The sequence below is a fragment of the Mus musculus genome, chromosome X (genome assembly GCF_000001635.26).
Source record: "Mus musculus strain C57BL/6J chromosome X, GRCm38.p6 C57BL/6J".
Taxonomy (NCBI): domain Eukaryota; kingdom Metazoa; phylum Chordata; class Mammalia; order Rodentia; family Muridae; genus Mus; species Mus musculus.
Window position 1 is genome coordinate 136,910,472 of NC_000086.7, and position 15,393 is coordinate 136,925,864.

Here is a 15,393-nt window from a genome sequence, read left to right on the forward strand (position 1 = left end):
AAGCCACAACATACCCAAACTTATGGGACACTATGAAAGCATTTCTAAGAGGGAAACTCATAGCTCTGAGTGCCTCCAAAACGAAACTAGAGAGAGCACACACTAGCAGCTTGACAACACACCTAAAAGCTCTAGAAAAAAGGAAGCAAATTCACCCAAGAGGAGTAGACGGCAGGAAATAATCAAACTCAGGGGTGAAATCAACCAAGTAGAAATAAGAAGAACTATTCAAAGAATCAACCAATCAAGGAGCTGGTTCTTTGAGAAAATCAACAAGATAGATAAACCCTTAGCCAGACTCACTAGAGGGCACAGGGACAGCATCCTAATTAACAAAATCAGAAATAAAAAGGGAGACATAACAACAGATCCTGAAGAAATCTATAACACCATGAGATCCTTCTACAAAAGGCTATACTCAACAGAACTGGAAAACCTGGACGAAATGGACAAATTCCTAGACAGATAACAGGTACCAAAGTTAAACCAGGATCAAGTTAATGATCTAAACAGTCCCATATCCCCTAAAGAAATAGAAGCAGTAATTAATAGTCTCCAAACCAAAAAAAAGCCCAGGACCAGATGGGTTTAGTGCAGAGTACTATCAGACCTTCAAAGATGTAATTCCAGTTCTGCACAAACTATTTGACAAAATAGAAGCAGAAGGTACTGTACCCAACTCATTCTATGAAGCCACAATTACTCTGATATCTAAACCACAGAAAGATCCAACAAAGAAAACTCCAGACCAATTTCCCTTATGAATATCGATGTAAAAATACTCAATAAAATTCACGCTATCCGAATCCAAGAACACATTAAAACAATCATCCATCCTGACCAAGTAGGTTTTATTCCAGGGTTGCAGGGATGGTTTAATATATGGAAATCCATCAACATAATCCATTATATAAACAAACTCAAAGGCAAAGACCACATGATCATCTTGTTAGATGCTGAGAAAGCGTTTGACAAAATCCAACACCCATTGATGATAAAAGTCTTGGAAAGATCAGGAATTCAAGGCTCATATCTAAACATGATTGAAGCAATTTACAGCAAACCAGTAGCCAACATCAAAGTAAATGGAGAGAAGCAGGAAGCAATCCCACTAAAATCAGAGACTAGACAAGGCTGCCCACTTTCTCCCTACCTATTCAACATAGTACTTGAAGACCTAGCCAGAGCAATTCGACAACAAAAGGAGATCAAGGGGAAACAAATTGGAAAAGAAGAAGTCAAAATATCACTTTTTGCAGATGATATGATAGTATATATAAGTGACCCTAAAAATTCCACCAGAGAACTCCTAAACTTGATAAACAGCTTCGGTGAAGTAGCTGGATATAAAATTAACTCCAACAAGTCAATCGCCTTTCTGTACAGAAAGGATAAAAGGGCTGAGAAAGAAATTAGGGAAACAACACCCTTCTCAATAGTCACAAATATTATAAAATACCTTGGTGTGACTCTAACTAAGGAAGTGAAAGATATGTATGATAAGAACTTCGAGTCTCTGAAGAAAGAAATTAAAGAAGATCTCAGAAGATGGAAAGATCTCCCATGCTCATGGATTGGCAGGATCAATATAGTAAAAATGGCTATCTTGCCCAAAGCAATCTACAGATTCAATGCAATCCCCATCAAAATTCCAACTCAATTCTTCTACGAATTAGAAAGAGCAATCTGCAAATTCATCTGGAATAACAAAAAACCTAGGATAGCAAAAACTCTTCTCACAGATAAAAGAACCTCTGGTGGAATCACCATGCCTGACCTAAAGCTTTACAACAGAGCAATTGTGATAAAAACTGCATGGTACTGGTATACTGACAGACAAGTAGACCAATGGAATAGAATTGAAGACCCAGAAATGAACCCACACACCTATGGTCACTTGATCTTCGACAAGGGAGCTAAAACCATCCAGTGGAAGAAAGACAGCATTTTCAACAATTGGTGCTGGCACAACTGGTTGTTATCATGTAGAAGAATGTGAATTGATCCATACCTATCTCCTTGTACTAAGGTCAAATCTAAGTGGATCAAGGAACTTCACATAAAACCAGAGACACTGAAACTTATAGAGGAGAAAGTGGGGGAAAGCCTTGAAGATATGGGCACAGGGGAAAAATTCCTGAACAGAACAGCAATGGCTTGTGCTGTAAGATCAAGAATTGACAAATGGGACCTAATGAAACTCCAAAGTTTCTGCAAGGCAAAAGACACCGTCAATAAGACAAAAAGACCACCAACAGATTGGGAAAGGATCTTTACCTATCCTAAATCAGATAGGGGACTAATATCCAACATATATAAAGAACTCAAGAAGGTGGACTTCAGAAAATCAAATAACCCCATTAAAAATGGGGCTCAGAACAAAGAATTCTCACCTGAGGAATACCGAATGACAGAGAAGCACCTGAAAAAATGTTCAACATCCTTAATCATCAGGGAAATGCAAATCAAAACAACTCTGAGATTCCACCTCACACCAGTCAGAATGGCTAAGATCAAAAATTCAGGTGACAGCAGATGCTGGCGAGGATGTGGAGAAAGAGGAACACTCCTCCATTTTTGGTGGGATTGCAGGCTTGTACAACCACTCTGGAAATCAGTCTGGCGGTTCCTCCAAAAATTGGACATAGTACTACCGGAGGATCCAGCAATACCTCTCCTGGGTATATATCCAGAAGATGTCCCAACCGGTAAGAAGGACACATGCTCCACTATGTTCATAGCAGCCTTATTTATAATAGCCAGAAGCTGGAAAGAATCCAGATGCCCCTCAACAGAGGAATGGATACAGAAAATGTGGTACATCTATCTACACAATGGAGTACTACTCAGCTATTAAAAAGAATGAATTTATGAAATTCCTAGCCAAATGGATGGACCTGGAGGGCATCATCCTGAGTGAGGTAACACATTCACAAAGGAACTCACACAATATGTACTCACTGATAAGTGGATATTAGCCCAAAACCTAGGATACCCAAGATATAAGATACGATTTGCTAAACACATGAAACTCAAGAAGAATGAAGACTGGAGTGTGGACACTATGCCCCTCCTTAGAATTGGGAACAAAACACCCATGGAAGGAGTTACAGACACAAAGTTTGGAGCTGAGACGAAAGGATGGACCATGTAGAGACTGCCATATCCAGGGATCCACCCCATAATCAGCTTCCAAACGCTGACACCATTGCATCCACTAGCAAGATTTTATTGAAAGGACCCAGATGTAGCTGTCTTTTGTGAGACTATGCCAGGGCCTAGCAAACACAGAAGTGGATGCTCACGGTCAGCTAATGGATGGATCACAGGGCTCCCAATGGAGGAGCTAGAGAAAGTACCCAAGGAGCTAAAGGGATCTGCAACCCTATAGGTGGAACAACAATATGAACTAACCAGTACCCCGGAGCTCTTGACTCTAGCTGCATATGAATCAAAAGATGGCCTAGTCGGCCATCACTGGAAAGAGAGGCCCATTGGACACGCAAACTGTATATGCCCCAGTACAGGGGAACGCCAGGGCCAAAAAAATGGGAATGGGTGGGTAGGGAAGTGGGTGGGAGGGTATGGGGGACTTTTGGGACAGCATTGGAAATGTAATTGAGGAAAATATGTAATAAATAAATAAATAAATAAAAAGAATTGAAGACCCAGAAATGAACCCACACACCTATGGTCACTTGATCTTTGACAAGGGAGCTAAAACCATCCAGTGGAAAAAAGACAGCATTTTCAACAAATGATGCTGGCACAACTGGTGGGTATCATGTAGAAGAATGTGAATTGATCCATTCCTATCTCTTTGTACTAAAGTGAAATCTAAGTGGATCAAGGAGCTCCACATAAAACCAGAGACACTGAAACTTATAGAGGAGAAAGTGAAGAGAAGCCTCGAAGATATTGCCACAGGGGAAAAATTCCTGAATAGAACAGCAATGGCTTGTGCTGTAAGATCGAGAATTGACAAATGGGACCTCATGAAACTGCAAAGCTTCTGTAAGGCAAAAGACACCATCAATAAGACAAAAAGGCCACCAACAGATTGGGAAAGGACCTTTACCTATCCTAAATCAGATAGAGGACTAATATCCAATATATATAAAGAACTCAAGAAGGTGGACTCCAGAAAATCAAATAACCCCATTAAAAAATTGGGCTCAGAGATAAACAAAGAATTCTCACCTGAGGAATACTGAATGGCTGAGAAACACCTGAAAAAATGTTCAGCATCCTTAATCATCAGGGAAATGCAAATCAAAACAACCCTGAGATTCCATCTCACACCAGTCAGAATGGCTAAGATCAAAAATTCAGGTGACAGCAGATGCTGGCGTGGATGTGGAGAAAGAGGAACACTCCTCCATTTTTGGTGGGATTGCAAGCTTGTACAACCACTCTGGAAATCAGTCTGGCAATTCCTCAGAAAATTGGACATGGTACTACTGGAGGATCCTGCAATACTTCTCCTGGGCATATATCCAGAAGATGTTCCAACTAGTAAGAAAGAAACATCCTGTGATGGCCGACTAGGCCATCTTTTGATATATATGCAGCTAGAGTCAAGAGCTCCGGGGTACTGGTTAGTTCATAATGTTGTTCCACCTATAGGGTTGCAGATCCCTTTAGCTCCTTGGGTACTTTCTCTAGCTCCTCCATTGGGAGCCCTATGATCCATCCATTAGCTGACTGTGAGCATCCACTTCTGTGTTTGCTAGGCCCCAGCATAGTCTCACAAGAGACAGCTACATCTGGGTCCTTTCAATAAAATCTTGCTAGTGTATGCAATGGTGTCAGCGTTTGGATGCTGATTATGGGGTGGATCCCTGGATATGGCAGTCTCTACATGGTCCATCCTTTCATCTCAGCTCCAAACTTTGTCTCTGTAACTCCTTCCATGGGTGTTTTGTCTGGAAAGAGAGGCCCATTGGACTTGCAAACTTTATATGCCCCAGTACAGGGGAACACCAGGGCCAAAAAGGGGGAGTGGGTGGGCAGGGGAGTGGGGGTGGGTGGATATGGGGGACTTTTGGTATAGCATTGGAAATGTAAATGAGTTAAATACCTAATAAAAAATGGAAAAAAAAAAAGAAACATCCTCTACTATGTTCATAGCAGCCTTATTCATAATAGCCAGAAGCTGGAAATAACCCAGATGCTCCTCAACAGAGGAATGGATACAAAGGTACATTTACACAATGGAGTACTACTCAGCTATTAAAAAGAATGAATTTATGAAATTCCTAGCCAAATGGATGGACCTGGAGGGCATCATCCTGAGTGAGGTAACCCAGTCACAAAAGAACTCAAATGATATGTACTCACTGATAAGTGGATATTAGCCCAGAAACTTAGAATACCCAAGATATAAGTTACAATTTGTAAAACACATGAAACTCAAGAAGAATGAAGACCAAAGTGTGGACACTTTGCCCCTTCTTAGAATTGGGAACAAAACACCCATGGAAGGAGTTACAGAGACAAAGTTTGGAGCTGAGACAAAAGGATAGTCCATCTAGAGACTGCCATATCCAGAGATCTATCCCATAATCAGCCTCCAAACGCTGACACCATCGCATACAATAGCAAGATTTTGCTGAAAGGACCCTGATAAAGCTGTCTCTTGTGAGACTACACCGGGGCCTAGCAAACACATAAGTGGATGCTCACAGTCAGCTATTGGATGGACCACAGGGCTCCCAATAGAGGAGCTAGAGAAATTACCCAAGGAGCTAAAGGGAACTGCAACCCTATAGGTGGAACAACAATATGAACTAACCAGTACCCCGGAGCTCTTGACTCTAGCTGCATATGTATCAAAAGATGGCCTAGTCAGCCATCACTAGAATGAGAGGCCCATTGGACTTGCAAACTTTATATGCCCCAGTACAGGGAACGCCAGGGCCAAAAAGTGGGAGTGGGTGGGTAGGAGAGTGGGTGGGAGGGTATGAGCGACTTTTGGGATAGCATTGGAAATGTAAATGCGGAAAATACCTAATCAAAAAAAATTTTTAAAAATTCAGGTGACAGCAGATGCTGGCGAGGATGTGGAGAAATCGGAACACTCCTACATTGTTTGTGGGATTGCAAGCTTCTACAAGCACTCTGGAAGTCAGTCTGACAGTTCCTCAGAAAATTGGACATAGTACTACCGGAAGATCCAGAAATACTTCTTGTCTTAGTCAGGGTTTCTATTCCTGCACAAACATCATGACCAAGAAGCAAGTTGGGGAGAAAAGGGTTTATTTGGCTTACACTTCCATACTGATGTTCATCACCAAGGAAGTCAGGACTGGAACTCAAGCAGGACAGGAAGCAGGAGCTGATGCAGAGGCCATGGAGGGATGTTCTTTACTGGCTTGCCTCACCTGGCTTGCTCAGCCTGCTTTCTTATAGAACCAAGACTACCAGCCCTGAGATGGTCCCACCCACAAGGGGCCTTTCCCCCTTGATCACTAATTGAGAAAATGCCTTACAGTTGGATCTCATGGAGGCATTTCCTCAACTGAAGCTCCTTTCTCTGTGATAACTCCAGCTGTGTCAAGTTGACACAAAACTAGCCAGTACACTTCTCCTGGGCATATACCCAGAAGAACTTCCAACTGTTCCACTATGTTCATAGCAGCCTTATTTATAATAGCCAGAAGCTGGAAAGAACCCAGATGTCCGTCAAAAAAAGAATAGATACAGAAAATGTGGTACATTTACACAATGGAGTACTACTCAGCTACTAAAAACAACGAATTTATGAAATTCTTGGACAAATAGGTGTATCTGGGGGATATCATCCTTAGTGAGGTCACCTAATCACAAAAGGAGTCATTAGATATGCACTCACTGATAAGTGGGTATTTACCCAGAAACATGGAACACTCAAGATACAATTTGCAAAACACAAGAAAAAATCAAGAAGAGGGAAGACCAACGGGTGGATACTTCATTCCTTCTTAGAATAGGGAACAAAATACTCATGAAAGGCGTTACAGAGACAATGTTTGGAGCTAAGATGAAAGGATGGACTATCCAGAGACTACCCCAGCCGTGTATCCATCCCATAATCAGCCACCAAACGCAGACACTATTGCATATGCCAGTAAGATTTTGCTGAAGGGACCCTGGTATAGCTGTCTCATATGAGGCTATGCCAGTGCCTGGAAAATACAGAAGTGGATGCTCACAGTCATCTATAAGATGGAACACAGGGCCCCCAATGGAGAAGCTATAGAAAGCACCCAAGGAGCTGAAGGAGTCTTCAACCCTCTAGGTGGAACAACATTATGAACTAACCAGTACCCCCAGAGCTTGCATCTCTAGCTGCATACGTAGCAGATGATGTCCTATTTGGCCATCACTGGGAAGAGAGGCCCCTTGGTATTTCAAACTTTATATGCTTCTTTACCATCCAAAGAAGACTATATCAAACTCCCTCCATCCTATTTGCCTGATAGCCCAATCGGAGAAGACCCTGGTTGCCTTCTTTCCTTCTCCCTTCCTCTTCTTCCTCCTCCTCCTCTTCAAAGTAAACTGTAGCCAAAAGCTTCTTTGGTTGGATGCCTACATTTATCAAGTCCTGAGTAGATGCTAATTATCTCCACTCCTGAACTGACATTTTTACTATGTTGCAGGAAGCATACCACCTCCTAAATCACATACAACCTGAGGTAGCACAAGAGTGTTAGATCTGTCTTAAAGCCTGACTTCTTTACTTTATTGGGAATAATGGTATTCTCCAATTGATCAGCTTGTCTGTTTCAAGAAGTAGCCATTATGTTGGGAGATACAAAACCTCATGTGTGGAGGGTCTGTCTGACCACCCAAACATTTATTTTAACTATATTGAAGTGCAGCCCAATTTTGGAAAAAAAAATCAAAAACATTTAACTCAGTCCTATCAGTGCACCAAAGCCTAAGACATGTTTATGCTGAAGCTCTTTACAAAGTACAGAGGGCTTCATTCATAAGATAAGTTCCTGTTGACTTGAAACAATTCTCAAGATATAGGTCCTGGGAGAATGACTGAGGTAAATATAATCTCTGTGGGAGTCAGGATTTGTCCTAGCCCTAAGATAACATAGATGTCACTAAGGCTGATAAAAAGAACAGAAGAACTCTCTCTCAAGAATGAGTTTTATGGCCTAGAAGCAAATGTGCACAATTTAAGGAGAAAGGATCTGAGATAAGTAAAACATAACTTCTGTGAGATCCAGGCAGAGCCTGAATCATCAGAGAGCAAAGGGTCAGCAAACTATTAAATAGTAAACTATTTCCTTTCCCAGAATTCCAGTAGGAACAGCGAAACATTTCATCCAATTAAAGAGCTAAGCTATACATTTAACTATCCCTGGCTTCTCTAATGCTTGTGCGTGTGTACAAGACAGTTTTGCCCTCTATGCCCATGTCTTCTCATGGCAAATTACCTCCTTGCTATTTCTCCCTTTCTGCTTCTTATATTATTAAATTCATGATTATTCGTTTTGTTTTGTTTTGGTTTGGTTTTTTTTTTTGGTTTTTTTTTTTGGTTTTTTTTCTTTTCCATTTTTTATTAGGTATTTAGCTCATTTACATTTCCAATGCTATACCAAAAGTCCCCCATAGCCACCCACCCCCACTCCCCTACCCACCCACTCCCCCTTTTTGGCCCTGGCATTCCCCTGTACTGGGGCATATAAAGTTTGCGTGTCCAATGGGCCTCTCTTTCCAGTGATGGCCGACTAGGCCATCTTTTGATTCATATGCAGCTAGAGTCAAGAGCTCCGGGGTACTGATTAGTTCATAATGTTGTTCCACCTATAGGGTTGCAGATCCCTTTAGCTCCTTGGGTACTTTCTCTAGCTCCTCCATTGGGAGCCCTGTGATCCATCCATTAGCTGACTGTGAGCATCCACTTCTGTGTTTGCTAGGCCCTGGCATAGTCTCACAAGAGACAGCTACATCTGGGTCCTTTCGATAAAATCTTGCTAGTGGATGCAATGGTGTCAGCGTTTGGATGCTGATTATGGGGTGGAACCCTGGATATGGCAGTCTCTACATGGTCCATCCTTTCATCTCAGCTCCAAACTTTGTCTCTGTAACTCCTTCCAAGGGTGTTTTGTTCCCACTTCTAAGGAGGGGCATAGTGTCCACACTTCAGTCTTCATTTTTCTTGAGTTTCATGTGTTTAGGAAATTGTATCTTATATCTTGGGTATCCTAGGTTTTGGGCTAATATCCTGGGCATATATCCAGAAGATGCCCAACTGGTAAGAAGGACACATGCTCCACTATGTTCATAGCAGCCTTATTTATAATAGCCAGAAGCTGGAAAGAACCCAGATGCCCCTTAACAGAGGAATGGATACAGAAAATGTGGTACATCTACACAATGGAGTACTACTCAGCTATTAAAAAGGATGAATTTATGAAATTCCTAGCCAAATGGATGGACCTGGAGGGCATCATCCTGAGTGAGGTAACACATTCACAAAGGTATTCACACAATATAAATTCATGATTATTCTTAACACAGAAGCTTATTTCATTCCCACAAACTTGGTACTTTGCATGATACACCACTAGTCTCATTTGGTATATGACTTCAGAACATCTGTATAATAATTCAGTTTCATGCATGGTTGCCAATGTACTTCCCAAAATTTATGTTTATTCTGGACCAGAGAAGAGCACTTTCTATTATACTTTGGGCTACTCCACCAATGATACAAGAGAGCAGCTCTTCTCCTTGTCCCAATATTGGTAGGAACAAAAAAATGTATCAGAGTCCTGAATTTCTTCCTCCAAGGGGAAAATTCAGAAACAAAGAAAATATATGCTAGACAATAGAAAGTTGTTTCATATTCCAGAGCTCTGTGTAGGAAGCACACTACATGTCACCACAGCCAACCCCTATGCTAGTAAGAAAACAAACAACAAAAGCAGACAGTTCCTGGGAATGTGTGGCTATCAATCAGGAAAAGGGATTGGGGCTACTTTCACCTCAGGAACACATCTGAAGGATTGAAGGACAAGGTGTGGTAATTTGCTTTGAACCATATAATCTGTGAATCCATGAGATCCAAGTGGTGAAGTTTGAGAAGCAGCTGGACAACAAACAGCCTGTTGTACTTACAAGATACCCACCCTGAATTCAGCACCTTTGATATGACTATGAAGCTGGTCCCACATGAGTCCTGTAGGCTTCAAAACCATACAGAGATGCCACTGATGAAGTATGGTGTGTACCATGGTGTGTAAATGATGGCATAGAAAAAAAGACAAGAGGCCTGGGGATGTAGCTCAGATGGTAGAGTGCTTGGCTAGTATCCACAAGGTATTGTGCTCTAACTTGAGCTAAATAGTATAAAGGGATGTGAGACTAAAGAGGAAGCAAAGTATATGATATAAGAATACCAAAGGAAAAAAGTGGGTGATAATGGGAAAATGATATTCAAATAGAAATGATTGATAATTTCCCAGAAAAAAGTAATTAAATTTAGAACTTATACATGGATACTTCATTTAGTAAACATTACAGTGACAACACAGACATAACCAGAAGGTGAAGAGATCCCAAGTTGTTTCATAATATACCTGTCTATGTCAACTGCAGAATATGCCATAATACATGCAGAGAGAAAAGAATCGCCCTCCTAAATTTATATTTATATTCCTTTAAAAGTACCATTTAAGGATGCAGTTATGCTAGACACACCTCTGGATTTCAAGGAAGCTCCTTTAAAGAGAGTCCTACTGCTCCAGTTGATGGGTAGCAGGCACATGCCAGAGATCAGCTATTAGTAAGTTCAGCTATGATTTGCACTGCAAAGAGCTGATTTTCCCAAGATCATACATTTCCAAACAGACCATTTCCAGGACTGATCCAGGTGAGGGTAGCAATATCATTTGTTCTACCTAAAGGCAGACCAGGTTACTTTTAGCATCCTCCTTGGGATGCAAAATGACATTTGATTGAACTACATTAATGATACACAACTGCTTCCACCAATACCAACCTCTTCCTGTCTCTTTATGCTTTCTTTAGGCCTGTATTTTGAATACATTTCTTATATACTAAATTCCATATGGAAGGCAGCTTCATGTGAACCCATGATGGCTTGTATTTATATGTATGTATATGTATATATGTATATATACATGTTTGTGTGTATGAATATATACATATAAACATATAAATATAGGTATATATATACATATACACATATATATGTTTGTATACATGGCTATATACTTAGGAATATATATTTAAATTTTAAAAATTGTATACATTTTAAATATATACATATATTTATATACATAAATTTATATATTTAAGTATTTAGGAATATATTATATAAATATATAGAAAATATGTATAAATATATTGAAATGTATAAATATATAAAATATTATAAAGATAATAAATAAATTTTATATAAAGATAAAAATATATAAATATTTTAATGTATAAATATAGTTATATAATATATATTATTAAACACTTACAATATCAATATTAAAATATTAAAAATTTAGGAATATATATATAATACATATATATGTATAATACATATCATATCATACAGCATGCATAATGTATATAGGTATAATGTATAATGTGTAATTAATGATATATATTATATGCATATTTATTCATGTATTTACATGTATATATGAAGAGAATATTATAATCATATAATTATAAAACAATTTAGATATTATAAATTGTATTATATTTATAAATACATGTTCACATATAAATATTATATTATATTATATTTATTATTTGTTTTAAATGAAATTATATTAATATATTAAATATTATGTTAAATGTACTATATTAACTATTATATTAAATAATTACTATATTATATTTATATATAATTGTTTACTTGTTCACTTTACATCCCACCCACTGCCCCCTCCCACAATCTTTCTCTAATCCCCCACCCCCCATCCCCTCCTCCTTTGAGTATCCCCTGACCCTGGCATATCAAGTCTCTGTGAGGCTAGGTGCATCCTCTCCCACTCTGAAGCCAGACAAGACAGCCCAGCTAGAATAACATATCCCACAGACAGGCACCAGCTTTTGGGATAACCCCCTCTCCAGTTGTTCAAGACCCACATGAAGACCAAGCTGCACATCGGCTACATATGTGCAGGGAGGCCTAATTCCAGCCCGTGTATGATCTTTGGTTGGGGTTCAGACTCTGAGAGCCCCAAAGGGTTCAGGTTAGTTGACTCTGTTAGTCTTCCTGTGGAGTTCCTATCCCCTTCAGGCAACAATCCTTCCTCCTATTCTTCCATAAGAGTCTGCAAGCTCCATCCACTGTTTGGCTGTGGGTGTCTGCATCTGTGTAAGTTAGCTGCTGGGTGGAGTCTCTCAGAGGAGAGCCATGCTAGACTCCTGTCTTCAAGCATAACAGAGAACCATTAATAATATCAGGATTAGGTGCTTGCCTATGGGATGGTTCTGAAATTGGGCCAGTTATTGATTTGCCATGAAATATGTATATATAATATAAAATATATTTGTTATAAAATATATTTATAATATATTAAATATTTATATTATAATTTATTGTACTAAATATACAAAATTAAATATAATTTTATTCATATTTTATCTGTATTTTCTTTTTTATGTTCACTTGTTTTATTTGGTGTTTATAATTTTTTGAATAAAAGCCATACAATGTATTCTTTTTTAAAAATTGGTTATTTTATTTATTTACATTTCAAATATTATCCGCCTTCTCTGTTTCCCCTCTCCAAACACCCTCCCCCTTCTCCCTTCTCCCTCCCCCCTCCCATCTCCCCCTGCTTCTATGAGGGTGCTCTAACACCTACCCACCTGCTTCTGCCTCCCTACACTGGGGCATTGAGCCTTCACAGGACCAAGGGCCTCTCCTCCCATTGTTGTCTGACAAGGCCATCCTCTGCTACATATGTGGCTGGAGCAATGGGCTCCTCCATGGGTATTCTTTGGCTGGTGGTTTAATCCCTGGGAGCTCTGGGGATTCTGGTTGGTTGATATTATTGTTCTTCCTATGGGTTGCAAACTCCTTCAGCTCCTTCAGTCCTTTCTCTAGCTCCTCCATTGGAGTCCAATGGTTGGCTGAGAGTATCCACCTCTGTATTTGTCAGGCACTGGCAGAGCCTCTCAGGAGACAGCTATATCAGGCTCCTGACATCAAGACTTCTTGGCATCCACAATAGTGTCTGGGTTTGGTGACTGTATATGGGATGGATCCCCAGATGGGGCAGTCTCTGGATGGCCTTTCCTTTAGTCTCTGCTCCACACTTTGTCTCTGTATTTCCTTTAGACGGGAGCCATTCTGTGTTAAAAATTTGGAGATAAGTGGGTGGCCCCATCCCCTAACCAGGGGCCTTGCATAATCTCTGGATATGATCTCTACAGGTTCTCTCTCCCCTTTGTTATTTTAGCTAATCTCATCCCTGCTGGGTCCTGAAAGCCTCTTGCTTTCCTGGCATCTAAGGACCAGCTATACCATTACTGGGCATATACCCAAAAGATGTGCCAACATATAACAAGGACACATGTTCCACTATGTTCATAGAAGCCTTGTTTATAATAGCCAGAAGCTGGAAAGAACCCAGATGTCCTTCAACAGAGGAATGGATACAGAAAATGTGGTACATTTACACAATGGAGTACTACTTAGCTATTAAAAACAATGAATTTATGAAATTCTTAGGCAAATGGATGGATCCGGAGGATATCATCCTGAGTGAGGTAACTCAGTCACAAAAGAACACACATGGTATGCACTCACTGATAAGTGGATATTAGGAAAAAAGCTCAAAATACCCAAGATACAATTCACAAACCATATGAAGCTCAAGAAGAAGGAAGACCAAAATGTGGATGCTTCAGTTCTACTTAGAAGGAGGAATAAAATAATCATGGGAGGTAGAGGAAAAAAGCAGAGCAGAAGGAGGTGTGGGAAGAGACAGGGAGAAGTACTGAGGGTCAGGAAATCTGTATTTTCTATATTGTTAATATAACATGTTAAACTATATATGAATATATTATAATGATTATAATGTATTTATTAGATTATAATAGCACATACAAATATAAATATATATTTATAAATTATATAAAATATATTTATATATACTATATTTCCTATAAATATATATTTTTATATGTTATATAATATATTTTATATATTTATATATTAGTATATATTTATATAATATATTTATTCATAATAATTTATTATTATAATAATAATAATAATAATAATAATAATAATAATAATAATAATAATAATAATAAATTTTCCTAAGCACTTAAAGTATCAGTATTATGGTATTAAGTATTTAGGAATATAATATATATATTAATATATATTATATAATACATAGTATATACTGTATAATACATTACATATAATGCATAATGTATAATATATAATATAATAAAATATTTATATGTATATTCATATAATTATATATACTTATATGCATATATATTTACATTTATATAAAGATATAGAAAGAATATGATTATAACTATATAATTATAAAATATAATTATAATATTGCAAATATGAATATATTATGATTATATTGTATTTATTAGATTATAACAGCACATACAAATATAAATAAATATATATTTATAAATATATTTATATATTCTATAAAATGTATTTACATATACTATATTTCATATAAATATATAATATATTATATATATTTATATATAATATATTATATATATTTATATATAATATATTTATTTGTATATTTATAATATATAATAATAATATATTTTCCTAAGCACTTAAAGTATTAGTATTAAGGTATTAAGTATTTAGGAATATATAATATATGTTATATATTATATAATACATAGTATATACTGTATAATAATTTACATATAATGCCTAATATGTAATATATAATATATTAATATATTTACATATAATTATATGTATATATTTATTTTTATATAAAGATATAGAAAGAATATGATTATAACGATATAATTATAAAATATAATAATATTGCAAATATAATTTATAATTATAAATATAAATTATAAATATAATAATTTAAGTATAAATTGTAAATATAATAATATATGGTTATATAATATAAATATAAATTATAAATATAATAATTTATAGTATTATAATAATTTATAATATGAAACAAATATATGAATATCAATATGAATAGAAATATATTCAAATTCATATTTATAAATGAATATAAATATATTTGTAAATATATTTATATATAAACAAATGCATAAATCATAAATATAATGTTAACAGTTATATTTTACAATATAATTTATTATATTAAGTATTACATTACACTTGTGATTTATTATGTTAAATGAAATTATATTAATGTAATGTTATAGTAA